The sequence below is a fragment of the Caretta caretta genome, chromosome 6, assembly GCF_965140235.1.
Source record: "Caretta caretta isolate rCarCar2 chromosome 6, rCarCar1.hap1, whole genome shotgun sequence".
In the NCBI taxonomy this organism is placed as follows: domain Eukaryota; kingdom Metazoa; phylum Chordata; order Testudines; family Cheloniidae; genus Caretta; species Caretta caretta.
Genome location: NC_134211.1, coordinates 116,515,396 through 116,527,441, shown reverse-complemented (window position 1 = coordinate 116,527,441; position 12,046 = coordinate 116,515,396). Strand labels below are relative to the sequence as shown.

The window sequence follows — 12,046 nt, the reverse complement described above, 5'->3', positions numbered from 1 at the left end:
GGGAGAGGGATGGGGGTCCCCCCCGTGCGGGCAGGGCAGGGCGGATCGGGGAGAGGGATGGGGTCCCCCCCGTGCGGGCAGGGCTGGGCGGATCGGGGAGAGGGATGGGGGTCCCCCCCGTGCGGGCAGGGCGGATCGGGGAGAGGGATGGGGGTCCCCCCCGTGCGGGCAGGGCAGGGCGGATCGGGGAGAGGGATGGGGGTCCCCCCCGTGCGGGCAGGGCAGGGCGGATCGGGGAGAGGGATGGGGTCCCCCCCGTGCGGGCAGGGCTGGGCTGATCGGGGAGAGGGATGGGGGTCCCCCACGTGCGGGCAGGGCGGATCGGGGAGAGGGATGGGGGTCCCCCCCGTGCAGGCAGGGCAGGGCGGATCGGGGAGAGGGATGGGGGTCCCCCCCCGTGCGGGCAGGGCAGGGCGGATCGGGGAGAGGGATGGGGGTCCCCCCCGTGCGGGCAGGGCAGGGCGGATCGGGGAGAGGGATGGGGGTCCCCCCCCCGTGCGGGCAGGGCGGATCGGGGAGAGGGATGGGGGTCCCCCCCGTGCGGGCAGGGCTGGGCGGATCGGGGAGAGGGATGGGGGTCCCCCCCGTGCGGGCAGGGCAGGGCGGATCGGGGAGAGGGATGGGGGTCCCCCCCCCGTGCGGGCAGGGCGGATCGGGGAGAGGGATGGGGTCCCCCCCGTGCGGGCAGGGCTGGGCGGATCGGGGAGAGGGATGGGGGTCCCCCCCGTGCGGGCAGGGCGGATCGGGGAGAGGGATGGGGGTCCCCCCCGTGAGGGCAGGGCGGATCGGGGAAAGGGATGGGGGTCCCCCCCGTGCGGGCAGGGCAGGGCGGATCGGGGAGAGGGATGGGGTCCCCCCCGTGCGGGCAGGGCTGGGCGGATCGGGGAGAGGGATGGGGGTCCCCCCCGTGCGGGCAGGGCGGATCGGGGAGAGGGATGGGGTCCCCCCCGTGCGGGCAGGGCGGATCGGGGAGAGGGATGGGGGTCCCCCCCGTGCGGGCAGGGCAGGGCGGATCGGGGAGAGGGATGGGGTCCCCCCCGTGCGGGCAGGGCGGATCGGGGAGAGGGATGGGGGTCCCCCCCGTGCGGGCAGGGCTGGGCGGATCGGGGAGAGGGATGGGGTCCCCCCCGTGCGGGCAGGGCAGGGCGGATCGGGGAGAGGGATGGGGGTCCCCCCCGTGCGGGCAGGGCAGGGCGGATCGGGGAGAGGGATGGGGGTCCCCCCCGTGCGGGCAGGGCGGATCGGGGAGAGGGATGGGGTCCCCCCCGTGCGGGCAGGGCTGGGCGGATCGGGGAGAGGGATGGGGGTCCCCCCCGTGCGGGCAGGGCTGGGCGGATCGGGGAGAGGGATGGGGGTCCCCCCCGTGCGGGCAGGGCGGATCGGGGAGAGGGATGGGGTCCCCCCCGTGCGGGCAGGGCGGATCGGGGAGAGGGATGGGGTCCCCCCCGTGCGGGCAGGGCAGGGCGGATCGGGGAGAGGGATGGAGGTCCCCCCCGTGCGGGCAGGGCAGGGCGGATCGGGGAGAGGGATGGGGGTCCCCCCCGTGCGGGCAGGGCTGGGCTGATCGGGGAGAGGGGTGGGGGTCCCCCCCGTGCGGGCAGGGCTGGGCGGATCGGGGAGAGGGATGGGGGACCCCCCCGTGTGGGCAGGGCTGATCGGGGAGAGGGGTGGGGGTCCCCCCTGTGCGGGCAGGGCGGATCGGGGAGAGGGTTGGGGTCCCCCCCGTGCGGGCAGGGCAGGGCGGATCGGGGAGAGGGGTGGGGGTCCCCCCCGTGCGGGCAGGGCAGGGCGGATCGGGGAGAGGGGTGGGGGTCCCCCCCGTGCGGGCAGGGCGGATCGGGGAGAGGGATGGGGGTCCCCCCCGTGCGGGCAGGGCAGGGCGGATCGGGGAGAGGGATGGGGGTCCCCCCCGTGCGGGCAGGGCAGGGCGGATCGGGGAGAGGGATGGGGTCCCCCCCGTGCGGGCAGGGCTGGGCGGATCGGGGAGAGGGATGGGGTCCCCCCCGTGCGGGCAGGGCTGGGCGGATCGGGGAGAGGGATGGGGGTCCCCCCCGTGCGGGCAGGGCGGATCGGGGAGAGGGATGGGGGTCCCCCCCGTGCGGGCAGGGCAGGGCGGATCGGGGAAAGGGATGGGGGTCCCCCCCGTGCGGGCAGGGCAGGGCGGATCGGGGAGAGGGATGGGGTCCCCCCCGTGCGGGCAGGGCTGGGCGGATCGGGGAGAGGGATGGGGGTCCCCCCCGTGCGGGCAGGGCGGATCGGGGAGAGGGATGGGGGTCCCCCCCGTGCGGGCAGGGCAGAGCGGATCGGGGAGAGGGATGGGGTCCCCCCCGTGCGGGCAGGGCTGGGCGGATCGGGGAGAGGGATGGGGGTCCCCCCCGTGCGGGCAGGGCGGATCGGGGAGAGGGATGGGGGTCCCCCCCGTGCGGGCAGGGCAGGGCGGATCGGGGAGAGGGATGGGGGTCCCCCCCGTGCGGGCAGGGCAGGGCGGATCGGGGAGAGGGATGGGGTCCCCCCCGTGCGGGCAGGGCGGATCGGGGAGAGGGATGGGGTCCCCCCCGTGCGGGCAGGGCTGGGCGGATCGGGGAGAGGGGTGGGGGTCCCCCCCGTGCGGGCAGGGCGGATCGGGGAGAGGGATGGGGGTCCCCCCCGTGCGGGCAGGGCAGGGCGGATCGGGGAGAGGGATGGGGTCCCCCCCGTGCGGGCAGGGCAGGGCGGATCGGGGAGAGGGATGGGGGTCCCCCCCGTGCGGGCAGGGCAGGGCGGATCGGGGAGAGGGATGGGGGTCCCCCCCGTGCGGGCAGGGCAGGGCGGATCGGGGAGAGGGATGGGGGTCCCCCCCGTGCGGGCAGGGCAGGGCGGATCGGGGAGAGGGATGGGGGTCCCCCCCGTGCGGGCAGGGCAGGGCGGATCGGGGAGAGGGATGGGGGTCCCCCCCGTGCGGGCAGGGCGGTTCGGGGAGAGGGATGGGGTCCCCCCCGTGCGGGCAGGGCGGATCGGGGAGAGGGATGGGGTCCCCCCCGTGCGGGCAGGGCAGGGCGGATCGGGGAGGAGGCGGCGGCAGCTGGGAAGCCGGGAGCCGCCCGCCATGCATTGGCGGCGGCGGCAGCAGCAGGGCCGGGACCGCTGGCCGCCGGTGGGAGGGGTCCGGCTCCGTGCGGTCGCGGAGGAGCCGAGCGGCGGCAGCAGCAGGCGCTGCGGGGCGGAAGTCCTTTGTTGCAGCAGCAGAGGCAGCAGCGCGGCCGGCTCCGACCTCCTCGGCCGCCGCTTCGGCCCCGCGCGGAGCCCCCGGGCCCGGCTGGCCGCGCGGCGGGTAAGTGGGGCGCGGGCCCCGCCGGGCGTGGCGGGAAAACTGCCCTGCGCCGGGGCCGGGCCGCGGAGCGCGGCGGGAGCGGCCCCAGACCGGGGCGCGGCGCCCGCTGCAGGGCCGGGCCGGGGCGCGCGGCGGCGGCGGCGGCCGGCGGGAAGGGCCGCCGCGGCGGGGGCGGGGGGCAGCGCCGGGCCCGGGCTCGGGGGAAGGGGCTCCGGCAGGCGTGCGGAGGATCCGGCGCGCACGCAGCGGCGGGCGCCCGCTGGCAGCCCCAGCAGCTCCTCCATCGGCGGGAGGTGGGAAGTGACGGGGGCGCGGGCCGTGGCACACGAGTGTGTAAGGGCCCCCCTCCCCCCCGCATAGGTATAGGGGACGTGGGACCGGCCCTGCCCGCGGCTTTCCAGCGGGCCTCACCTCTAGCCGCCGCGGGGACCTTCCTGCCCGTAGCCGGGAGCGACATGTGGCCTGGACCCTGCCCGACTCAGCGAGCGGACACCGGCCACTCTTGGGGAGAAAATAAACTCACGGCAAGACGCCACCCGCAGCAAACCCGCCTCGGCCTAAAAGGCTTCGGCGAGGGCCGCCTGCGACGCGCGGGGGAACAATTTACGCGGGGCCACGTTCAGATCAGTGACAGGCGCTGATCGTCACTGTTTCCAGACCATTGTGCCCAGCCTTGCTGTGCTCGGACCCGCTGGGGCGGCCTTTTGGACGCTGCCATGGCTGTCTAGGCGGGCCTGCCCAGGCAGATTTTGAAGCCTGCCCTGCTAAGAGGTGCCTTGCTACCTTCCTCCCTCTGTGAAAGAATTGAATCGTAAGTGCCATCAGTCCCAGACTGATCTGGCCAGGCCCTCTGGGGTTTAATGATGCGCTTGAGCTATTTTCTTGGGTGAAGGTGAAAAAAAAAAAAGTATTCTCTGGCAACTAGAAGTGACTTTTGAGACAGGGACAGTAAGTATTGGTTTACAGGCCCTTGCCTGCTACCTTTGCTGTTGGTGATGGAATCCCAACCTAGCCGCAGTTCCAGGGTCATGAAAGTTAATGCTGCACCTGCAGCATTATCCAGAGAAATGGACAAATGCTGGCTGTCGTGAAAGGATACCTCCGGAGATGGACAAAGCACAAGATGCATCAACTAGATGTATTGTCCAGTTTTTCCCAATTAAGTAGTTGTAGGTTTCCTATAAGATAGAGTCAGCATTTTAAAAAGTGGAGGGTGGTTACAGTCTTTTCAAGCTAGTGGTCGATGTCCTCATTAAGAGAGTAATCAGATGCTGCCCCAGCCCAGGGACCCTCCCGCACCCAAACTCCCTCCCACAGCCTGCACCCCTCTTGCATCCCAAACCCCCTTATCCCCAGCCCCATATCAGAGCCTGCACCCCCAGCCGGAGTGCTCTCACTCTCCCACATCCCAAGCCCCTGCCCCAGCCCAGTGAAAATGAGTGAGTGAGCAAGGGTGGGGGAGAACGAGCGACAGAAGGAGTGGGGATGGAGTGAGTGGGGGCGAGGCAAGAGTGTTTGGTTTTCTGCAATCAGAAAGTTAGAAACCCTACCCAGAACAGGACTCCTGAACTGCACCCCAAGAAGAATCCCAGGGCTCTTTCTTTCTTAGCTGTTGGGGTTGGGCATCTCACCAGGGTTGCTGTAGACTTCACTTGTTTATATGGGGAGAAAACAAGGGCATGTTTTTTGTACTGGCCAGTAGATTTAGGGTGAAATCCTGGCCCCCTTGAAGTCAATGACAAAACTCCTATTCAGTAGTGTAAGGATTTCACTCTTCGTCTTCTGGCAGATGTTTCTGCTTTATCACAGTAGTTCACAAGGGAATTCTGCAAATCCATTTTTAAAATGGTGTCCATGGCAGATACTTGAGGGGGTAGGCATGGCTGTGAGTGCAGATGCAGTATGTAGACACAACGGCTGATCAGTAACTGGCATGGAGATAATTTCTGTCCTTAGGATGAATGTTTCCCTGTGAATGTTCATGTCCTCTAATGTTTTTTCTTCACAGTTTTGTGTGAACATTTGTACACCCTGTAACACCACGTAGCATTACCTATACACTTCAGTATATCCCATAACACACTAATTTCACTTAATTCAGATTTTAGCAATTTTATTTACATCGGAAAACCCTGTGCTGCAAGTAGATTCATAACTCCATACAATTTAAGGCCAGAAGACATAATCTGATCATCTAGTCCAGCGGTTCTCAAACTGTGGGTCGTGACCCAATTTTAATGGCGCCGCTAGGGCTACTTAGACTTCTTAGGGTCCGGGGCCGAAGCCTGAGCCCTGCCACCTGGGGCCCGGGCCCAAGCCCGAGGGCTTCAGCCCTGGGCTACAGGGCTCAGGTTACAGGCCCCCTGCCTGGGGCTGAAACCCTTGGACTTTGGCTTTGGCCTCCTGACCCAGGACAGCGGGGCTCAGGTGGGCTCAGACTTCAGTCCTCCCTCTGGTCTTGTGTAGTAAGTAATTTTTGTTGTCAGAAGGGAATTGCGGTGCAATGAAGCTTGAGAACCTCTGATCTAGTCTGCCCTCCTGTATATCAGAGACCATTACATTTTACGCATCTACCCCTGTGTTAAGTCTAATAATTTGTGTTTGACTGAAGCATAACTTCCAGAAAGGCAGCTAGGCTTGATTTGAAGACATTAGGAGATGGAGAATCCACTGCAGTAGCTTACTGTACATGCAGCTTGAGGTCATAAATCAAGATACTGGAATATAAAGGCTTATTTAAAAAAATATTTTGTGCTAAATTTGGTGTCAGGGTTTTTTCCTGCTGGTTTATTTTCCTTAATATAAAAAAAATAAAAACTGCATGGTTGTTAATACATTGCCTAATACAGACCATATTTGTGCAAGGGTAGAGTAAATTATATCAGTTAAGTAATGGTAACTAGGAATTTCCACAAAAATCCATTGTGGCTGAGAAGTCAGTTTACCACTGTCAGAGAGTAAAAGCATAACAGAGAGCTATGGACCTGATCCAAAGCCTTTTGAAGTCAGTGGCAAGATTTCAGGGCTTTAGATCATACCTTATGTCCTTAACTCTTTAATGCACTGTGCTCATATTGGGAATGTATAACATACCTGTATCTTTGATGCTCTCAGCCATCAACTGAGAGTCAGATTTCAGCTATTGTCAGATTTCAGCTGCTATTTCCCTTATATGTGGAAAGGGATGCTGTATCATCAGAAAGAAAAGGAGTACTTGTGGCACCTTAGAGACTAACACATTTATTTGAGCGTAAGCTTTCGTGAGCTACAGCTCACTTCATCTTATGCTCAAATAAATTGGTTAGTCTCTAAGGTGCCACAAGTACTCCTTTTCTTTTTGCGAATACAGACCAACACGGCTGCTACTCTGAAATGTATCATCAGAAGAGATCTTAATACTGATATGGGATTGAAGGCTGAAATGATTGGCAGTCTGGTGAGTTTTAGAATCTTTTATCTCTTTCACTGGTTCAGATCCAGTCTACGTAGCAGTTGAAATCCGTTGTGATCTAAAGGCTGTTCGTAGGCTATTTTCAATTAATTGATAGTCTTAGTACGACAGCTCGTAACGAACAGGTGTCCGCATCACAGAAAGCAACATCACAACTAGTACTCCTGTTGGCAGGCCGTGGCTGAGGGTGACATTCACCATCCTCACAAATAGCCCAAGTAATTGAGCTTATCGTGTAGATCTCTAGAGGGTACTTCACATCCTCTATTTGTTTTTTCTACCATGTGGCCCCTCTACAGCATGCAAGGGGGTATGGTGACCACTTGCTCAGCTGTTGTGCCTGCTTACCCCCACATATGTAGATTTCCCATATGTCTCTAATGCACTGGCCTTTCACACCAAGGTTCATTTCACCCTCAAGGGGCATAGCGTCTAAAATATCTTCTCCTCTGTAGAGGTTATCCCTGAGGTCAAGGTTGAGATATGGTGGCGGAGTGGTGTGGGGAAATTTGCATCGTCACGGTCCATGGTACATCGATCTGTTTTGTGGATACATAGGAGACTTGATTCTTCTGGGTTTTCAGTATATCACTTTCCGTTAGTACTAAATTCAGAGCTTTTATTTATTTCATTTTGTCTGATCTTGGTTTCCACAGAAAAGCAGCCAGCAGCTAAGTCTGTGAGATTTCCATTTTTGCCTGCTCAGCAGTGAAAATGCTGGGTTCTGAAAACCACCTACTAATTTTAGGGGCCCAAATGCTCCTAAAGCCTGTGGTACTTTTTTTTTTTTTTTTAAGAAAACATACACATTTCAACAGGAACTTTGCCAAGGTCTCTACATTTTAAAATTAAAAATGTTTTAGGAACTTTTTATATCTTTAGTTTAAAAACTTTTTTAAATCCATGCCATAGCAAAGCATGCAGTTATACTGGATACTTGCTCTTTTCAGTTAGAAGGCTTTTGACCAAAGCATGCAGATATTTCATATAGCTGTATAGCTTGTTTTGTTTTTATATATGCCACATTAATAGTAGATACTGACTGTAACGATGCGGCCTCTGGCGGGACACTACTGAGAGTATAAATTCAGGACAAATTGCTAAGAGCAGGGCAGTTACAGCCCAAGGCTGGGTGTCCTTTATTAAGGCATGCCAAACCAGCCAAACAGAGAGGACTTCGGTCTCACCCCACTGGCTAACCAGAAGTTTCCCTGCTTCAGTCCCTTTCTCCCTGCCCAACTAGTCCCCCTTCCACCTCAACTACTTGTCCCCAGTCTCCTTGCCCAGCCAGTCCTCGTTCTCCCCTCCTGGCACCTTGTCTGAGCTATCTCTCCCTCCACCCCTGGGTCTCATCCTACTCCCAATTCTTGGGCTCCTCATCCAGTCTCAGTCTGCACCCACCCTGCCTGACAACTTGCCTCAGTCTCTTTGCCCAGCCAGTCCCAGTTCTCCCCCTGAACCACGACTCCTTGTCAGATCTGTCTCCCCGTCCTCCCAATGGTTTCTAGTCCCAGGCTCCCCCCACCTCACAGTTCCCTGTCTAATCATGGTGCCCACCCCCCACTAACTGGTGTCCTGTTGTCTTTCCTTCTTCTCCATTTTCCTCCTTGGCTCCCAGTCCCAGCCTCCTTGCCCAGCCAGTCCCAGTTTCTGCTCCCAGTCTCATCACCCTCCTTGTCCCAATCTCCTTTCCCTTCCCTGGTTCAGCTCTTGTCTCCTCTGGATTTGAATCAGACAGCTTCCTCCTCCAGGCTGCCTGGGAGCCAGCAGGGAGGTCTCAGAGAGCACTGGAGAGACAGGCTCCCTGAGCTTGGTTCCGTGCTCAGCCTCACCCTGGCCTGGTGTAGCCATTACAGGAAGAGTCTTAAGGTATGTCTACACCACAGTTTAAAAACCCATGGCTGGCCTGTGCCAGCTGACTCAGGCTTGTGGGACGTGGCTGCGGAGCTGCTTAACTGTGGTGTAGACATTTGAAGCCCAAGCTCTGGGACCCTCCCACTCCCTGGGTCCTAGAGCCCAGGCTCCAGCCTGAGCCCAAATGTCTACACTGCAATTAAACAGCCCCTTAGCCTGAGCCCCGCAAGCTCGAGACACATGGCACAGGCCAGTCATGGGTTTTTAATTGCAGTATAGACATACAGTTATTGAGCCCCTCGCAGGAGCCCTGAGCTAGAGCATGCTCATTTGCTCTGTGGGGATAGCACATGTGTGGTCTGGTCAGCACTAGAATCTGTGAGAGGCTCGAGCACGCTTGGTGAAGACAGAATCTGGAGATTTTAGCTGCTAAAATGAAAAAAGCCTCTATTGAGCTTGTGTGAAGTGTGATTTTTCCAAGGCTTATAGTTTGGCCAGATTTGCGTGGATTTTCATGAGATGTCAAAATGCACATCCCTGACACAAGGCTATCTCTCTGCCAGATTTAAAGTCAAAACTCCAGAGAAGGTAGCTGGAGCTTTTCAAAGAAAAGGTCAGCAGAATTTTTTAACATGGGCAAAGTGGTGTATTTTCCCTAGCCTCGTTGTCAGAAATGATGGAATCATTTTGGCTGATATTCCACTAACTCCCTCCCCCCTCCCCCCCCCAAAAAAAAGAAAAAGAAAAAAGAAATCAGCTTGCGGCAGAGCCCCGGCATGGAAAAATTCAGCCCAAGTAGTTAGTTTGGCCAAATTATAAGCAACAGAAAACAGGGTCTTATAATGGAAATGTCAGACAACCTTAAAACAGGTGGTGCCACCAGCTCTGCCTATAATTATTTCTGCACTGAAGGTCCAATATTCAGGCACTGCTGTTTTTAAATACACCAACACATAAAATACATATGACAGGTTGCTGTCGAGCTTGGAAGAAAAAGAGCACTTTAATAGCACCTTACTAATTTAAATCCATTCTTAGTCACACTAAAATGTTAATGTAAGAGTTCCCTAAGTACTTGTATGCCCCCTATCACTATAGTATCTGAGCATTTTACCTGTTATCAGCATCAGGCAGACCCACTGTCGGGCTAATTCTTATAGAGGCTTCAGGAGATATGCCTTACCAGTCTGTCCTCTTCTGCATATCCAAGATCAAGTGCTGAAGAATTCTACGTTTTATTGACCGTTATCTCCCAGAGTTCCCCTTTCAAAAGAGGCAATATCCTTTATTCCTACTTTTCCTAAGGAAAAGAGAAACCTAAACGAATACATCTTTTCTACCTCACTCCAATGCCTGTTGAAGTCAATGGGAATATTTTCACTGATTTCAGTGGGCATGCATCAGGCCCCAGATACTGCATAATCTCTTTTTTTATTTGCCTTCGGGTTACCCTGCTAAAGAACTGTTTTCAACTAGCAAACTTTACAAAATGTCTTTTTAAATAGAAGAATAAGTGGGATTTTTTTTATTACTACATTTTATTTCAAAATTGAATTTGCCACTTTGCAAGTTGTAATAAGGGCAGCTGATAATGTGTATCTGTTCTGAACAGACTTCTCTGGTACAGATGGCAGTTCATAGCTGTCCTCATGCCTTATCACACCTGAAATGTCAGTATCCATTTTGTGACCACATCTTCCCAGAAGATATATTAAACACATACTATGTAGTTTGAACTGAAATTATTAGTAAATCTTCAGTTACTGTTCTTAGGATTTAAATGGTAATTCAACATATTATCATATGAGACTGAATGTACAAAGTAACCTCAGGTCAAATGCACCTCATTTGGAGTCCTATGCGTAGGACCTGGAAGTAGGGGTGCTGCCGCATCGCCTGGCTTGAGGTAGCAATAACAACCCAAATCCGTGCTTTCCGCGTTTAGCACCCTCACTATAATAATTGTTCTAGCACGACTGGGCATACAAGATGTTTTTTGTGAATACTTTTTAAAATTCAAGATCTGCAGGGGTTGTTGCTTTTTGCTTTGGTTTTGTTCACAAAAACATCCAAAGTTATCTAAATGCTTAGAAATGTTGTTGCTTAGAATGTACCTCTTCATTTCAGTGAAGTAAAAGATTCTGTTTGGGAAGTAAAATAACTGAATCTGTTGCCACCAAAGCGTCATACTGTATTAACTAGTGCAGAACAACTTCTTTACTTTTCAGTGTAATGTAAAAACAAAAAAAAAAGCTTCTACAATTGGTGTCACTTTGCTAATCAGATCGGAGTAGCATGTCAGGGTATTTCCTTCCTGGTCAGCTTTCAGTTTGGAGAGGGAAATCTTCCTTGTTCCTGACCCACTCATCAGGAGTCTCTCTCTGTTCCTACAGGGGCTTTTTTGTTCTGTATTTGTGCAGCACCTAGCACAATGGGGTTGTCATAAATATAAAGGGAAGGGTAACCACCTTTCTGTATACAGGGCTATAAAATCCCTCCTGGCCAGAGGCAAAATCCTTTCACCTGTAAAGGGTTAAGAAGCTAAGGTAACCTTGCTGGCACCTGACTCAAAATGACCAATGAAGGGACAAGATACTTTCAAATCTGGAGGTGGGGGGAAAGGCTTTTGTCTGTCTGTCCGTGTGATACCTTTACATCCTTGATCTGTTCCTGGCAAGTCTTCCAACTCCTGTAAAGTTAGTAAGTAATCTAGCTAGAAAATGCGTTAGATTTTCTTTTGTTTAATGGCTTGTAAAATTCACTGTGCTGGAGGGAATGTGTATTCCTGTTTTTGTGTCTTTTGTAACTTAAGGTTTTGCCTAGAGGGATTCTCTATGTTTTGAATCTGATTGCCCTGTAAAGTATTTATCGTCCTGATTTTACAGAGGTGATTCTTTTACCTTTTCTTTAAATAAAATTCTTCTTTTAAGAACCTGATTGATTTTTCATTGTTCTTAAGATCTAAGGGTTTGGGTCTGTGTTCACCTGTACCAATTGGTGAGGATTCTTATCAAGCCTTCCCCAGGAAAGGGAGTGTAGGGCTTGGGGGGGATATTTTGGGGGAAGACGTCTCCAAGTGGTCTCTTTCCCTCTTCTTTGTTTAAAATGCTTGGTGGTGGCAGCATACTGTTCAAGGACAAGGCAAAGTTTGTACCTTGGGGAAGTTTTTAATCTAAGCTGGTAAGAATAAGCTTAGGGGGTCTTTCATGCAGGTCCCCACATCTGTACCCTAGAGTTCAGAGTGGGGAAGGAACCTTGACAGGGGTCTTGGTCCATGACTGGAGCCCCTGGGTGCCATGATAATATATATACTCCTACTGCAGCCATCCAACTTCCAGCCAAGGCCTGGGTAACGTTAGTGATCCATAAATGCTGCTCTTTAAATGGCCATAGTGGATGTTTTGGGCAATGTGGAACATTTCTTCCTCTTT

At 55.6% G+C, this 12,046-nt stretch overlaps 1 protein-coding gene across 4 annotated transcripts in view; it reads left to right on the top strand.

The window, feature by feature from the left end:
• Positions 1–3,069: 3,069 nt before the first annotated feature.
• ZBTB1 (zinc finger and BTB domain containing 1) overlaps positions 3,070–12,046 on the top strand; it is a 30,948-nt gene continuing 21,971 nt past the window's right edge. For 2 of the 4 annotated variants that reach the window (XM_048853600.2, XM_048853601.2), the window contains exon 1: positions 3,070–3,310. The gene's annotated coding sequence lies outside the window, so the exon portion shown is untranslated. Of the gene's footprint in view, positions 3,311–3,656; positions 4,122–12,046 lie in introns of those variants that run through there. The other 2 variants (XM_048853598.2, XM_048853599.2) reach the window with 2 other exon arrangements.